Source organism: Ailuropoda melanoleuca, chromosome 7 (assembly GCF_002007445.2).
Source record: "Ailuropoda melanoleuca isolate Jingjing chromosome 7, ASM200744v2, whole genome shotgun sequence".
NCBI lineage: Eukaryota > Metazoa > Chordata > Mammalia > Carnivora > Ursidae > Ailuropoda > Ailuropoda melanoleuca.
The window spans coordinates 23,986,429-24,001,893 of record NC_048224.1 but is presented as its reverse complement, the minus strand read 5'-3'; the positions used below and the strand labels follow the sequence as shown (position 1 = coordinate 24,001,893).

General features: G+C 42.1%; 1 protein-coding gene across 7 annotated transcripts in view; it reads left to right on the top strand.

Annotated features, from left to right (window-relative positions):
• The first annotated feature begins 1,440 nt into the window (after window positions 1-1,440).
• UBAP2 (ubiquitin associated protein 2) overlaps window positions 1,441-15,465 on the top strand; it is a 126,963-nt gene continuing 112,938 nt past the window's right edge. For 3 of the 7 annotated variants that reach the window (XM_034664026.1, XM_034664025.1, XM_019809927.2), the window contains exon 1: window positions 1,762-1,839. The gene's annotated coding sequence lies outside the window, so the exon portion shown is untranslated. Of the gene's footprint in view, window positions 1,511-1,733; window positions 1,840-15,465 lie in introns of those variants that run through there. The other 4 variants (XM_019809925.2, XM_011237252.3, XM_034664029.1 and 1 more) reach the window with 4 other exon arrangements.

Here is a 15,465-nt window from a genome sequence, read left to right as displayed (position 1 = left end):
TTTTATTTAGTTTATTTTAAATATTTATTTGAGAGAGAGAGAGCACAAGCAGGCAGAGCGGCAGGTAGAGAGAGAGAGAGAGGCAGGTTCCCCACTCAACAGGGATCCCAATGTGGGGCTCCATCCCAGGACCCTGGAATGACGACCTGAGCAGAAGGCAGATGCTTGAACAGCTGAGCCACCCAGGTGCCCCTACATTATCTCATTTAATTTTCACAACTGGTGAAGCGGCGTTATTGCAAAGGAAAGCAGCTCAAATTGAGGTAAGGCCTGCTGTATTCCAAAGTCCGCGTACCTAATCAGCCTGGGATACTGCCTTTGAGAATCAAATAGATCAGTAAATAGGAAAATACTTTAAACTCCAAAATACTGGGGCACCTGGGTGGCTCAGTCCGTTAAGCTGCTGCCTTCGCTCAGGTCATGATTTCATGGTCCTCGGATGGAGCCTCACACTGGGTTCTCTGTTCAGCGGGTAGTCGGCTTCTCTCTCGCCCTCTCCCCCACCTCCGCTCCTGCTCTCTAATAGGTAAGTAAAATCTTAAAAAACAAAAAAAACCCAAAAAAACCCAAAAAAACTCCAAAATGCTATACTACAAGTATAAAGCAAGTATCTCCTTTATCTTAATTCCTGGAGATCTTTCTGAGAGGAGGGTCAAAATCTGGTTTGGTTCTTTTCAGCTAGAAATAACTGAACCTCTCTAAGGGTTCCTTTTTTATTTTATTATTATTTTTTTAAGATTTTATTTTTCAAGTAATTGCTACATTCAAGTTGGAACTCGAATTCACAACCCCAAGATCAAGACTAGCATACCCTACCGACTGAGCCAGCCAGGTGCCCCTCTAAGCCTTTCTGTACAGGGAAAAATCCCTGCCTCAAAGGGTTGATTACAAGATTTAGTAAAAATTGTTGTATTGACATGCAGTAAACAATCAATAAATGTTAATCAATTTACGCCTAAGGGGCTTGGTAAAGGAGAATTCAACACCCACTTTTAACAAGACAGAAGCTCCAAAGCCCTTCTGCCCTGGGTAAATTCCTGCTGAAGCCTGCTCCACGCTGGTGTACCTCGGCTAGCCGTTGGCGTTTTCCCGCGCAGAGGGCGGAGCGGAGCGCGAGCCCGGGAACGTGGTAGCTGAACCCCACCCCCCCGCCGGGACTACAGTTCCCAGCAGCAACCACGCTCAGCCACCTTGGCAAGCGGCGCTCACTGGTATTTGTCTCAGAAGCCCGTGCTGTTTTCTCTCTTGGCTTTGACTCGGCACTAAGTCATAAATGCAAGGTCTATGAACCTGCGAGGGAAAGGCTGCGGTGGTGGGTGTCTTTGCTGTGCAGCGTATTGGCGATAGTATTCCTCCCCCCCGCCCCCTCAAGGTTTGGGAAGCTAGGCCTGTCTTGAATGGTTGGGCCACATCACGTGATGAGAGGAAGGCGGCCGCAGGGGAGCGACTCGCGGTGCCTTGTGAGGTCATCACAGCGCGACAAGCTGCAGTTGTGGGCGTCCTGGATGCGGTATGTAGTACCCTCCTGACAACTCTGAGTACGAGAAATTCTGTAAGATCTCCCTTATTTGCTCCTTCCCGGTGCCTACCCCCGCCTCCGCTCTGTTGGCCTCTCCTAGTTGGCATGGGGGAGGCTGGAGGAAGCGACGCGCTCTGTGGGCGGGCTGATGAGCCCCGAGCGAGCGTCGCGTGATGGCTCCTCCTTCGCTCATGACGCATAGGTCACGTGACGGGCCGGGCCGCCTCTGCCGCCGCCGCCGCTTTGTAAGAGGCACATTGGCAGGTAACGAGCGGCGGCGGCGGCGGCAGCTGGTCCCGAGTCCAGCAAGAACAGCAGCGGTAATTGGCACTCTCTCTCTCCTTTCCTGTTCCAGAGCCTTGAGCGTGGCAGCGTGCGCTTTCTAGTCCTGGGTTCAGCTCTTCTTTCCTCGAACCCTCTTCATACTGCCCCAGCGCCCACTCATGAAGACCGGGCCAAGCGTCCCTCGCCAGCTTCATGCGTCCTCAGCATGCCCAGGCCCGGGCGCCTTCCTTCCTCTCCCTGCGGCTTGTCCTGTGCTTCCTGCCTACCCCGGTCCTAGTCACCCTGGCCCCACCCAACCCCAGGGGGCGCCTTCCCCTCCCCCCTTTAGGGTTTCTGCCCTGGAGGGTGTGGTTTTCTCTCCCACCTCTGTCCCGCCCTGCGTGTCCGCTGGAGCTCCCGCGCCACGCTGATGCTCCCCATTCTGACCACCTTTCCGTTTTCACGCCTGTGGGTAATCTTGGGACTGGACATCTTAGAGTCCAACTTCTGCGCTCTGTAGCCTTTCTCGGTTTACCCGGAGGAAGTTAGATTCTACTCCTTTTCATTCTGGGAGGTTTTGGTGTTAGATTCTGGGGACTCCGTTTTTCTCCTCAGTCCCGGTTCCTCTAGTCTGGTTTTATCAGAGTTTTTCCAATGTAGTTTTGAGAGGACCCTGTAAACGAAAGTTCTATGTTATTCTTTCTTTAGTATATTACATTTCCGTTTTCTTCGCCTCGGAATCACTTTCCCACCCTTTCCGCTCGGTTTTCAATCAGATTTTTTGCCCAGGCATCTCAAGTGCTGCCACTCCGGTCTCATATCCTTGTTCTCTCTAGGAGTTGATCCCGTCATCATTCCTGTTATTTCCTTTTGACACGCTCTTGTAGTTTACTGCCACCTCTGTTGAATATTGGTTTCTACTTATATCTGAGGTATATAGTCTGTCAGTATTTAGGCTTATTATCTTTAGCCCCTCTGTGCCCTAACAATTGAGAGCTTTTTGAAGGTGTTTATAAGGTATCCAAACATTTTTTATTCGAAGGGCATATAATTAACTTTTTGGGTGAGCGCAGGCCTTTTATATTTTCAATTATGGTATACTTTTAATTAATTAATTTTTTAAAGATTTTATTTATTTATTTGACAGAGATAGAGACAGCCAGCGAGAGAGGGAACACAAGCAGGGGGAGTGGGAGAGGAAGAAGCAGGCTCATAGCGGAGGAGCCTGATGCGGGGCTCGGTCCCACAACGCTGAGCCGAAGGCAGACTCTTAACCGCTGTGCCACCCAGGCGCCCCTTAATTAATTAATTTTTATGGTATGCTTTTTAAACCAAGAGTTATGTCAGTAGTGTATTCCTCACTTTTTGTCATGTATTCTACATCCTAATTATTAGAGTCAGTTTGTGTAGTAAAGGTGGAAGATGAACCTAATACCTATGTTCTCCTGTATCCTAGGCATTGGGTGCCTCAATTGGGATGGTACTTACCTGTTTGAGGAAAGAGAATAAAAATTCCACTCTCTGGAGACCGTAGAGTCTTATAGTCACCAATATCTCTTACCTACCTGCAGGGCCCCTTGGCTGGGGCTATCATCCCGCCATTGCCGTGCACACTTATCATTAGGCAGAAGTGATTAGTTTCCCACACTGCTCTTCTGCTTATCTCCAGTATGTTCCATCTGATTTTTCCTCCTTAAGGCTAGTTGGCATTGGTGATGAGATTTCCCCCACCTCTATCCTGCTGGTTTTCCACAGCTCTGATTTCCTGTTTGCTTCCTTGTTGTTTCTGACCCTCAGAAATTAAACAATTCTGAGAAGGGAGTTTTTGTTGTGATTGAAATATGGCTGGAAGTGGTGGCATGGAAATGAGGCCATGGGAAAGGGTTTTGATAATTGCCTCTCCTGCCTGTTTCCTGCTGCTCTGGTTTCCTTTGGCCTCTCTCTTTAAATGTGGGCTGGACCAGCAGCAGTCACATGGAGCTGCCTTTAGAACAAGGCTAGAACAACAATAACACCTCGCTTCTCTTTCCTGGTAACTGCTGCAGCCTGTGCGGTGCTCACTAGCAGTGTCTCTTGGTATTAGCCTGAGTGACTTTTATTGTTTAGGGAGAAATGGTAGGAGAACATGGAGAAGAGTGGTTAATTTCAATAGGCCCTTGTGTTTTGATGGGAACTGGTTGCTCTCTCTGCTCCTTTAACAGTACACTACATGTAGAAAGTGTAAACCAGTGATGAAGTTTTGAACTGATATGAAGTGAAGCCTTTACTTTGGAAGTGTTAGTCTTGAAGTATTGATTCCCCAGTCCTTTTTATTTTATTTTTTCAAAGGATTTTATGTATTAGAGAGCTGGACCATGTGCAAGTGGGGATGGGGGGGAGGGGATGTGAGGTGGGAGGGAGGAGCAGAGGGAGAGGAACAGTGACTGCTGAGTGCGGAGCCCCACCCAGGTCTTGATCCCACCACCCTGAGATCATGACCTGAGCTGAAATCAAAAGAGTCAGATGCTTGACCCACTGAGCCACCCAGGCACCCCAAGTCCCCAGTCCTTTTTAAAAATGATGACTTAAGATGTGTTGTTGTTATAAGACACTTTTTGTTTTTGGTGTAAGCCTGTTACAAAGGTTTGATGAATGCCCGCTCAAAAGGAGTCTTCATGAATTCACAGATTTTGAAGTTTCTCTGTTCTTAAATCTTAATTGTTTATTAATCCTGTAAGGTCAGCAAATATCAGTTGGCTCTTTGTTAATTCGAGTAAATGGAGTGTCCTTTAAAAGTGGACTGTGTGGCGCTGGTTGTGTTAGTTGTGTTGACTGGTAAGGTGGTACTGATAGGTCTTGGAAACAGCTGTTTTCTTCCCTCCCTCCCCTCCCCCCCCCCCCCACCCCATGACAGTGAAGATGTAACTTGAAGGAAGGCAAAGAGAGGGAAAACTTACAGGGGATATCACCATGTAAGCCTGTGGTTAGTTTTGAAATAATTTTGACCCACCTGTCAAATATTCAGGAATGGAATCCTTTTCTTTTCTTTTCTTTTCTTTTTTTTTTCATTTTTAAGTCTGAGAACGAAATTAATCAGGTTTGGGTTTTGTTTTTTTTTTTTTTTAAGATTTTATTTATTTATTCGACAGAGATAGAGACAGCCAGCGAGAGAGGGAACACAAGCAGGAGGAGTGGGAGAGGAAGAAGCAGGCTCATAGTGGAAGAGCCTGATGTGGGGCTCGATCCCATAACGCCGGGATCACGCCCTGAGCCAAAGGCAGACGCTTAACTGCTGTGCCACCGAGGCGCCCCTGGGTTTTGTTTTTTTTTTTAACTAAAAATATATATATATTATTTAGAGAAAGAGCGAGCGTGCATGAGTGGGGGAGGGGCAAATGGAGAGAGAATCTCAAGCTGAGTACAGAGTACTGAGGACATAGAGCCCTGAGTACAGAGCCTGATGTGGGGCTCGATCTCGACCCTGGGATCATGACCCGAGCCAAAGAAAGACGCTTAACTGACCAAGCCACCCAGGTGGCCCCAAAATAAAAAAAAATCTTAAAAAAAAAAAATGACTTAAAAAAATTTTTTTGGCGTAGGTTTTTCAAGACCAGGTTTGTGAATTTGTTGCTGACGTGTATGCTAGAGTGAATTTTAATTTTCAGATAACTCATTTTTATACTAGATGATATCAATTGAATTGGAACTCAGTAACTATTTGGAATTTATGAAATGGGGCTTAGATAAAGGAGTAGGTGTTTCATTTAAAACTATGCAGAATTCTTAGAAAAGTTGTTAGCAGTGTGTAGCTTGTTTTCTTCCTTTTGAACTCTGAAAGTAATAGAACATTTGGGTCCAAAACATAAAATTTTATGAGAATATTTTCAAAGATTTTTAGAGAGAATTTCATTTGGATTTAGTTTCAAGTTTACTGTTGGTGCAACCTGTCTCTTACTATTAACACTGTTATTATTAACCTGTTTTTAACTAAGATGTCACATAGGAGCTTTCAAGTTATACTGTACGGGGGGCACCTGGGTGGCTTAGTCTGTTGAGCATCTGATTCTTGGTTTTGGCTCAGGTCGTGATCTCATGGGTCCAGGGATCGAGCTTCTGTGTCCAGCTCTGCTCTCAGTGGGTGCTTGAAGATTCTGTCCATCTGCCCCCTGCCCCGCATTTGCGCAGTGCATGCGTGCACTATTTCCCTCTCTCAAATAAATAAATCTTTAAAAAGAACAGTTATACTGTATGTCCACAATTTAGTAATACTCAGAACATTACTCAAAATTTTTTACATGTAATCTTAATCTTTTCATCAGACCACCCCTAGATATTATATGTGTGAAGATTTTTAGGAGGTCAGAATTGCTTCTTGTTAATGTGTTTTTCTCCCTCTCTCTCTCTCTCTTTTTTTTTTTTAAAGATTTTATTTATTTGACAGAAATAGAGACAGCCAGCGAGAGAGGGAACACAAGCAGGGGGAGTGGGAGAGGAAGAAACAGGCTCATAGTGGATGAGCCTGATGTGGGGCTTGATCCCATAACGCCGGGATCACTCCCTGAGCTGAAGGCAGACGCTTAACCGCTGTGCCACCCAGGCGCCCCCCTCTCTGTCTTCTTTAATTCTCTCCACTCCTTCCCACTTTCTTTTTTATTTTATTTCTCTTCCCTTTGTTTTCTCTCCATTTTATTTTTCTGCCTCCTTATATGCCCTTTCATCCCCATACAAAAACATTCTCGACACTCAGTCTCAACTGAAGAGGTTGTAGACCTTCTGACTGTACTTGCCACATAACGTACTGTTTTCCAAGCAGGCAGAGGAAAACCTAAAATACCTTTGCAACCCCTTTTCATGGGCTTGGGCAAGGTGCATAGTGCTACCTGTATTGTGTGTACCTAGCTGGAATGTGTGCTCTTTGAAGGGTGTGATTTTCATTTGATAACAGTGTGTTTGGCATTTTCAAATCATTAAGCACGAGAGTAAGTGGGCTTAAAAAAAATACAGGTTTAGCTGAAATAGGGCTAGGGAAAAAAAAAAGACTGGCTTTAGGATTGATTGACAAGCCTTACATTGTTTTTAGACCAAATCAGTTTGTTCCTTCTCTTTTTTGAAATTTCCATTTTACAGGAGGTTTTAGGGTCAGGCTATCAAGTACTATTTTACCTAAGAAAATACATTTTAGAAAATTGGAGAAAATCGAAAGATAAAAATGACTTAATCATGGTTTAACATTTTAGTAGAAATCCTTTTTTAAATTTTAATTTTTTAAAAGATTTTATTTATCTGAGAGAGAGAGAGCACTAGTGGTGAGGAGGGAGACGGAGAAGCAGATACCCCGCTGAGCAGGGGCTCAGTTCCAGGACCCTGAGATCACGACCTGAGCCGAAGGCAGACAACTAACCGACTGAGTCACCCAGGTGCCCCTGAAATTCTTTCTTTTTAAAAGATTTATTTATTTTAGAGAGATCATGAGTGAGTGGAGGGGCAGGGGAAAGGGAGAGAGAGAATCCCAAGCACACTCCACAGAGCCCGACTGAGGGCTCCATTCCATGACTTCTAGACCATGACCCGAGCTGAAACCAAGAGTTGAGACACTTTACCATTGAGATGCCACCCAGGCACCCCAGAAATCCTTTTTTTCTTTATGTAAAGCATATACTTAAAGGTGTAATAATAGTTTTATACTTAATGATTATTGAGAAATAGAGAATACATACCAAAGAAGATATGAGGTATAAAAACGTGTAGTTTTTTCAAAAACAAGAATAAAATGACTAGTCAAGAAATAGAGCAGTAGTGTTACCTAAAAGCCCCCATCATTTCCCAAGGCATTCCTTTCCCTCTTTCCCGGAGGTAACCATTAGCCTACATTTTGGGTTTGTTTTTTAAATTTTTATTTTTTTTGAGGGGCACCTGCTCAGTTGGTTGGGTGTCTGATGCCTTTGGCTCAGGTCATGATCTCAGGTGTCATGATCCCAGGGTGCTGGGATTGAACCCCATGTAGGACTCCCTGCTCAGCGGGGAGCCTGATTTTTGCTCTCCCTCTGCTCTTTGCTCTCCCTGCTGTGCTCTCTCTCTTTCTCTCTCAAATAAATAAAATCTTTAAAAATATGTATATATATTAAAAAAATTTTTAGGATACTTTTTATTCCATGTAATCCATAAATAATACATAGTTTAATTTTGCTATTTTCAATCTTGAATTATTCATTCATTCATTCAGAGTAAACTCTACCCACAACATGGGGCTCAAACTCAAAACCCTGAGATCAAGAGTCCCATGTTCTACTGACTGAGTCAGCCAGGATCCCCTCAGTCTTGTTTTAAATGGAATTGTATGATTCTTTCGATATTTCTTTCACTCTTAAATGTTTTAGATTCATTCATGTTGATTCTTAATGTCAATCATTTTCAGTAGTATGGTGCTCCATTGTAAGGGTATATCACATCTTACTCTATTGTGATGGATGTTTGTGTCATTTCCAGTTTTTTGTGATTAGAAATTTTTCTTGTCTCTTTGTGAACATTTGCACAACCTGACCCTCCCCCTAAAACAAACAAACAGGTTTCTGGAGACTATGTAACTGGGAGTGGAGTTTTGGATTGTGTGTGGAGTATGTGTAGCTTTATTAGGTGATCCCAAACTTTGTTACATAGTCATTTTTAATGAGGCTCTTTATCTTAACTACAGAGCACAGAAAATTGAGTGATTATTTTTTCAATTCTCTTGAGGGTGTACATAATTGATACCATTCTAGAAGCCTAGGGAAGAAGTTTAATTCATACATACAATAAATACCTTAGACATTAGAACTTAATTCTCAAGAATGAATTGAGAAGAGTTCCACATCCTTCTCTACATTGGTATTGCTTTAATTTTTAAATGTTTTTGGCAGTTCTAGTGGGATGTTTAGATACATCTTTTATGAACATCACACAGCTGGATTTTGCTTTGCTAATCATCTGCCAACTTCTTTTTTAACTGGAGCATGGAGACTGTCATTGTTGATTATATTTCGGATATTTTTATATATTTTTTTGCCACCAAAGTCTTTATTTGTCTTGTGTTTGTTATTTTTCTGTTCTTTGCAGTTTTGATTCTTTTTTTCTGTTTGGTTTCCTTTAGCTTGTTAATTTAATATTTTTCAAATCTATGAAAGCAGAAAGTATTATGAACACATGTATACCTTTGACCTGGAGTCACTACTTAGTATTTTGCTACATTGACTTGTCTTTCTACTATGTACATTATCTTTTGAGGCTGAATGTATTGAAAGTAAAGTGAAACATCTTGACATTATGCCTAAATATTTCCTTAGCAATATCTCTTTACAATAAAGGAAGGGCTTCTCTTTTTTATTTATTTGTTTATTTATTTATTTATTTTTTAAATTTTTTTAATGATTTTTTTATTATATTATGTTAGTCACCATACAGTACATCCCCGGATTCCGATGTAAAGTTCGATGCCTTCATTAGTTGCGTATAACACCCAGTGCACCCTGCAATACGTGCCCTCCTTACTACCCATCACCAGTCTATCCCATTCCCCCACCCCCCCCCCCCCCCATGCCCTCAGTTTGTTTCTCAGAGTCCATAGTCTCTCATGCTTCATTCTCCCTTCTGATTACCCCCCCTTTCTTTATCCCTTTCTTCCCCTACCGATCATCCTAGTTCTTATGTTCCATAGATGAGAGAAATCATATGATAATTGTCTTTCTCTGCTTGACTTATTTCACTTAGCATTATCTCCTCCAGTGCCGTCCATGTTGCAGCAAATGTTGAGAATTCGTTCTTTCTGATAGCTGAGTAATATTCCATTGTATATATGGACCACAGCTTCTTAATCCAGTCATCTGTTGAAGGGCATCTCGGCTCCTTCCATGATTTGGCTATTGTGGACAATGCAGCTATGAACATTGGGGTGCATATGGCCCTTCTCTTTACTACGTCTGTATCTTTGGGGTAAACACCCAGTAGTGCAATGGCTGGGTCATAGGGTAGTTCAATTTTTAATTTTAAGGGACCTCCACACTGTTTTCCAGAGTGGCTGTACCAACTTGCATTCCCACCAGCAATGTAGGAGGGATCCCAAGGAAGGGCTTCTCTTAAAACTAAGAGATAATAATAAACAGTCACCTAATCCTACCTAGGAAAGTGAATAATTATTAAATAATGTATATATAATTAGTAGTATCAATAATATTTGATAAAAATTAATATTGATATTTCCCAGTTCACAAAATGTCTTTTGTGACTTTTGTTACTGTGCAATTAGAGTTTCTGCTTTACCCTATTTATGTATTGACAGTGAAGTATAATATTGAATGATAATCCATTTAAGTGATTATTTTGTCATTTATCAGGCATAATTGGCAGTCATATTATCTGGTAAGTAAGATAACTACTGCTGTTATTTAGTTTAGATAATTCTTGCTACTGTTAAGTAAATTGCAGTTTATCGTAGAATATTTGTGACTTTCTTGGCTGTTAGAAAGACTAAAAATATTCTGTGTATCTTGTTAATCTTATGCAGACTCCAGGTTTTGAAAAAATAATGGGAAGTCTTTTTGATGTGTGGGAATAAGGGTAAACTATTACATAGATAAAAAACTTTAGAAAGTAAATTCTTTTTTTTTTTTTTTAATTTTATGTATTTAAGTGAGAGAGAGATCACAAGCAGGGGGAAGGGTGAAGGGAGAAGCAGACTCCCCGCTGAGCAGGGAGCCCGCTGCCAGGCTCAGATCCCAGGACCCCTGGATCATGACCTGAGCTGAAAGCAGATGCTTAACGACTGAGCCACCCAGGCGCCCTGGAAAGTAAATTCTCATGGTGTTTTATTTCTGTGAAATGCTTAGAGTGTGGGTTAACCTCGATAGGCCTAAATAATAGTTTGTTGTTGTTATTAATGATTGCTCCTAAGTAGATGTGCCCCTGAACAAAGCTTTAATGTTGCTACTTTTTAGCAGCTGTTAAGTGCTATTGATACAGGTTGTTAATGCACTGTCCCTGTTCTCTAGGTGCTTACATTCTGATGGGAAGACAGAAGTAGACAGTGCATTTAGGAGTCAGAATCCTTGTGGGAGCAACAGAGGAAAGCACTTTCAGTTGAGTTTGGATATTGGGGAGGCTTCCTTGAACCAGTGGAAGACTGAGCCTTACTTTTCCTGTGTTCTCATAGGATCAATAATGGCCAAATTCTTGAAGTTATAATTGTTTCTTTTCTTTTCTTTTTTCTTTCTTTTTTTTTTAAGATTTATCTATCATCCATCTATCTATCTATCTATCTATCTATCTATCTATCTATCTATCTATCTATCTATTTGACAGAGAGAGAAACAGCCAGCGAGAGAAGGTACACAAGCTGGGGGAGTGGGACAGGAAGAAGCAGGCTCCCAGGACGGAGCCGGATGTGGGGCTAGATCCCAGGGTCCCGGGATCACGCCCTGAGCCGAAGGCAGAGGCTTAACGACTGAGCCACCCAGGCGCCCCATATAGTTGTTTCTTTTGTTGAAACACTTTGAATTTTAGGGGCACCTGGCTGATTTAGTCAGTGGAGCGTTCCTCTCTTGATCTTGGGTTGTGACTTCAAGCCTCGCGCTGGGTGTAGAGATTACTTTAAGATAAAATTTTGAGGAGCACCTGGGTGGTGCAGTCGGTTAAGTGCCTGACTCTGGGTTTCAGCTCACGTTGTCATCTCAGGGTCATGAGGTCAAGCTCCACGTTGGTCTCTGTGCTCTCAGCATGGAGTCTGCCCCAGATTCTCTCTCCCTCTCTCTCTCCAACTTTGTTGTCCCCGCCCCCCCCACCCCCAGGCTTGCTCTCTCTAAAGTAAATAAAATCTTTGAAAAATAAAGAAAAAGGGGAACCAGGGTGGCTTGGTCAGTTAAGTGTCCAACTTTTGATTTCATCTCAGATCTTGATCTCAGTGTTGTGTGTTCAAGCCCCACACTGGGCTCCATGCTGGGAGTGGAGCCTCCTTTAAACACAAACAATTTTGTGTCCATAGTTCAGTTTTATTAGAATTTGCTATTATTTTGATTACTATATTATTGTATCTTTTGTTTGGCCATAATTGGTAGTTTATTTGTAGCAGCTAGTAAAAGAGAAACTCTTATTTTATTTATTTATTAAAAGATTTTTTTATTTGAGAGAGAAAAAGTGCATGAGCAGGGGGAAGAGCAGAGGGAGAGGGAAAAGAAGACTCTCTGCTGGGCAGGGAGCCTGACGTGGGGCCCAGTTGCAGGACCCTGAGATCATGATCTGAGCCGAAGGCAGCTGCTTAACCGACTGAGTCACCCAGGTACCACTATTTATTTTTTGTTTTTTAAGTAATCTCTACACCCAGCATTGGGTTTGAACTCACGACTGAGATCAAGAGTCGCATGTTGTACAGACTGAGCCAGCCAGGTACCTCAAAGAGAAACTAAGTTTTTCTCTTCTATTCTATTTACTTACAAGTGAGGTCTATGCCCAACGTGGGGCTTGAACTCAGGACTCTTGAGATCAAGAGTTGCGTATTCCTCTAAGCCAGCCAGGCACTCCAAGTTACTCTAAGTTACATTATTTTCTTTGGGTCAGCTTTTAATTGTAGCTTATTGAATCTCTCAGTTTTTCCCCAATCTGGGGCTCATTTTATTTTGATGAGAAGTTTCCTCGTGTATCGATTACTTAGTGAAACACTTCTTTGAGTTGCCGGAGACCATATGACCTCTTGAAAATTCTTAGGTACTTCAGGTTATTTAGTATCTTTTTAATTCCTTGTGATTGGGAGTGCTAAGGTAATGGTGGGAAAATACCCCTGTATATTACAAAACAGTCCAGATGGTGATTACAAGAATAAAAATCTTGTTAATAGAGGCCTTTTATTGTTTTATTACCACAGAAGAGGTTGTGTTTGTTTTTTTTAAGAAAGTTTGAGCTATTTGTTATTTATTTAATTAATTAATTAATTATTTTTTTCCATCCTTCCCACCCTGGTACCTGTTTTTTATTTCTTAAATATTTTGTTTATTTATTTGAGTGGGGGGCAGAACATAGAGGGAAAGTGAGAGGGAGAAGCAGACTCTGCCAAGCAGAGAGCTGGATGCAGGCCTCGATCCCAGGACTGTGAGATCATGATCTGAGCCACCCAGGCACTCTATTTAATTGTTTTAATGCTTATTTCACTTTATCAAAAGATCGCAGCTGTAATGGGATATAGCTAGCGTACCATGAACCAGTTTAAATACTCTTGACATTCCAGCCATGTGTGGGACAAAGAAATGACCAATGTCACAAAGGATTTTATTGGAGTGCAGTTAGCCTGCAGTAATAGTTGTATAATTGGTAAACAGTAAAAATCATTGAATTTTACACTTAGGGTGAACTTTATAGTATTCGCTATACCTCAGTAAAGTTACTTAAATTGTTTGAATAAATAGGCAGTATTTTGAAATTAAGTCAGAAACAAAAGTCAGTGAACATTAATACTATAGTCACTAGTACTTATGGTAGCTGTTAGGACCTAGACTAAGCATTTGAGGTACATTATTTTGTTTGGTGCTCCTCCCAGGCTTGAGAAAGAGTAAAGTACTGGGTCAGGGTTACCTAATCTAGTAATTTGTAGAATGCAGGTCTGTGTGACTTCCAAACTGTTGTTCTTCACTCCCCACTCCAAACCTGTGTTCTTAATCACTGTACTGGACTACTTTACCTGTCTGAAATACTGCTCTCTGGGAGTATAGCCAAGTGCTAGGTGATAAGTCAAACAATGTCCACATTTGTAGTACATAAACCTGGGGGTTTGTACTGGAGGGGAAATGAAGGGACGGAGATGCAGGTGGTACCCTTGAACTCCAGTGCTTGGTTCCACTAGGCCCCATTTCACTTTTATCTGTTTTTATCTGTTTATCTAATTAGTTAATTATGTAAGCTCTATGCCTAGCATGGGACTTGAACTCACAACCCCAAGATCAAGAGTTATATACTGTACTGACCGAGCCAGCCAGGAGCCCTGCTTTAACTATTTTATATGTTGGGGTTTAGTCAGACCTTTAATTGGACCTGATTTCTGTGGTTTGAAAGAAGTGCTGCCTTTGCTTCAGTTTTTCATTCTGATTTTACTAGCTGTTTTAATCGTCATGGTGAGCTGTTCTCTAAGTCCTCTGCCAATTTAGGTGCATTCTGTGAGGAGGTCAGGCACACAGCACTGAGAAGTGGCAATTGATAGCACACTGTGAGAACAGAGTCAGAGGAAAGCTATAAAATTATATGAAAATTACACTTAAGGGACTCAAGCTGCTGTTAAGTAGGGCCTAAAATGCTCTAAAATGCCCTGGAGTTATGGACATCAAGTAGAGAGTAATTGCTGTTTATGTTAAGGGACAGAAAATAAGAAAATGGGGGTATGTTCAGTATGCTGTTGAGAAAACATGCCTGTGGAAGGTGGAGGCAAAAAAATTGGTGCAATTTGGGAGAATGGCAAGGCCATTTTGACCAAAGTGTAGGAATCAGAAAAGAATAAAGAGGTTTTTATTTGTTCTGTTTTTAAGATTTTTTATATTCATTTAAGACAGCTACAGAGAGAGCGAGCATGGGGTGGGGGAGAGCAGAGGGAGAGGGAGAAGCAGACTCTGCTGAGCTGGGAGCCTGACATGGGGCTCAGTCCCAGGACCTGGAGATCATGACCTGAGCTGAAGGCAGACGCTTAACTATCTGAGCCACCCAGGCGCCCCAAGAGTTTGTATTTTATCAAGGAGTTGTTTTGTAACCAGGTGGTGATGGATTTTAGCAGTATTCTGAAAGATTAAACAGGCCACTTTGCAATCAGTTTCACAGTTACGGTAGTTCAGGCAAGTAAATGAGGGCATGAAGTTTCCATGAACCAGAGAGGAGGCAATTACTGATAATATAGTTGATAATATATGTAGTTGATGGGTTATGTATGTGACGCTGACATATTAAAAGTAGTACTGGACAAGGGCTACGTAACTTATTCCTAGAAGGCAACGAGGCTTTAAATTCAGTGACCTTTAATTCAGGTACTTACGCTGAGTTGATGGCAGACAGAATTGTAAAGGAAGGCATAGATATAAGGTCTTAAATCTTTTTTTTTTTTTTTTAAGATTTTTTTTATGTAACAGCGCTTGTGGGTGCGTGCGTGCGCACGCACACACACACACACACACACACACACACACACACACACAGCAGGGGGAGCCGCAGAGGGAGAAGCAGACTCCCCGCTGAGCAGGGAGCCCAGTGTGGGGCTTGTTCCCAGGACCCTGGGATCATGACCTGAGCCGAAGGCAGATGCCCAACCAACTGAGCCACCCAGGGTCTTAAATCTTCTGTGACTTAAATGGGTATAAGAAGAAATGGTGGCATTAAAAGAATGGTTTAAAGGTTTTGAGCCCTGGAACACTGAAAAATATTGATCACTTGGAAAATTTTGCAAGTCTTCAAATGAAGGTGATTTTGAATGAATTCCATTATAGGTGTAAATACCTAGTAGGCAGTTAGATATTTGCTGAATCTTTGGAGAAACACAAGGTCTTTCACTTTTGCTTTGAAGTTGGAGATAATTATTGATGCCAATAGAGCATAAAATTTTTGTGGGAAGGGAGATGTGCTGAAGAATTGAACAATTTTACAAGTCAGGGCTGGGAGAAGGAGGTGATGTGGCTGAGGATTTGAGAAAAAGAGAACCAGGATGGCATGGT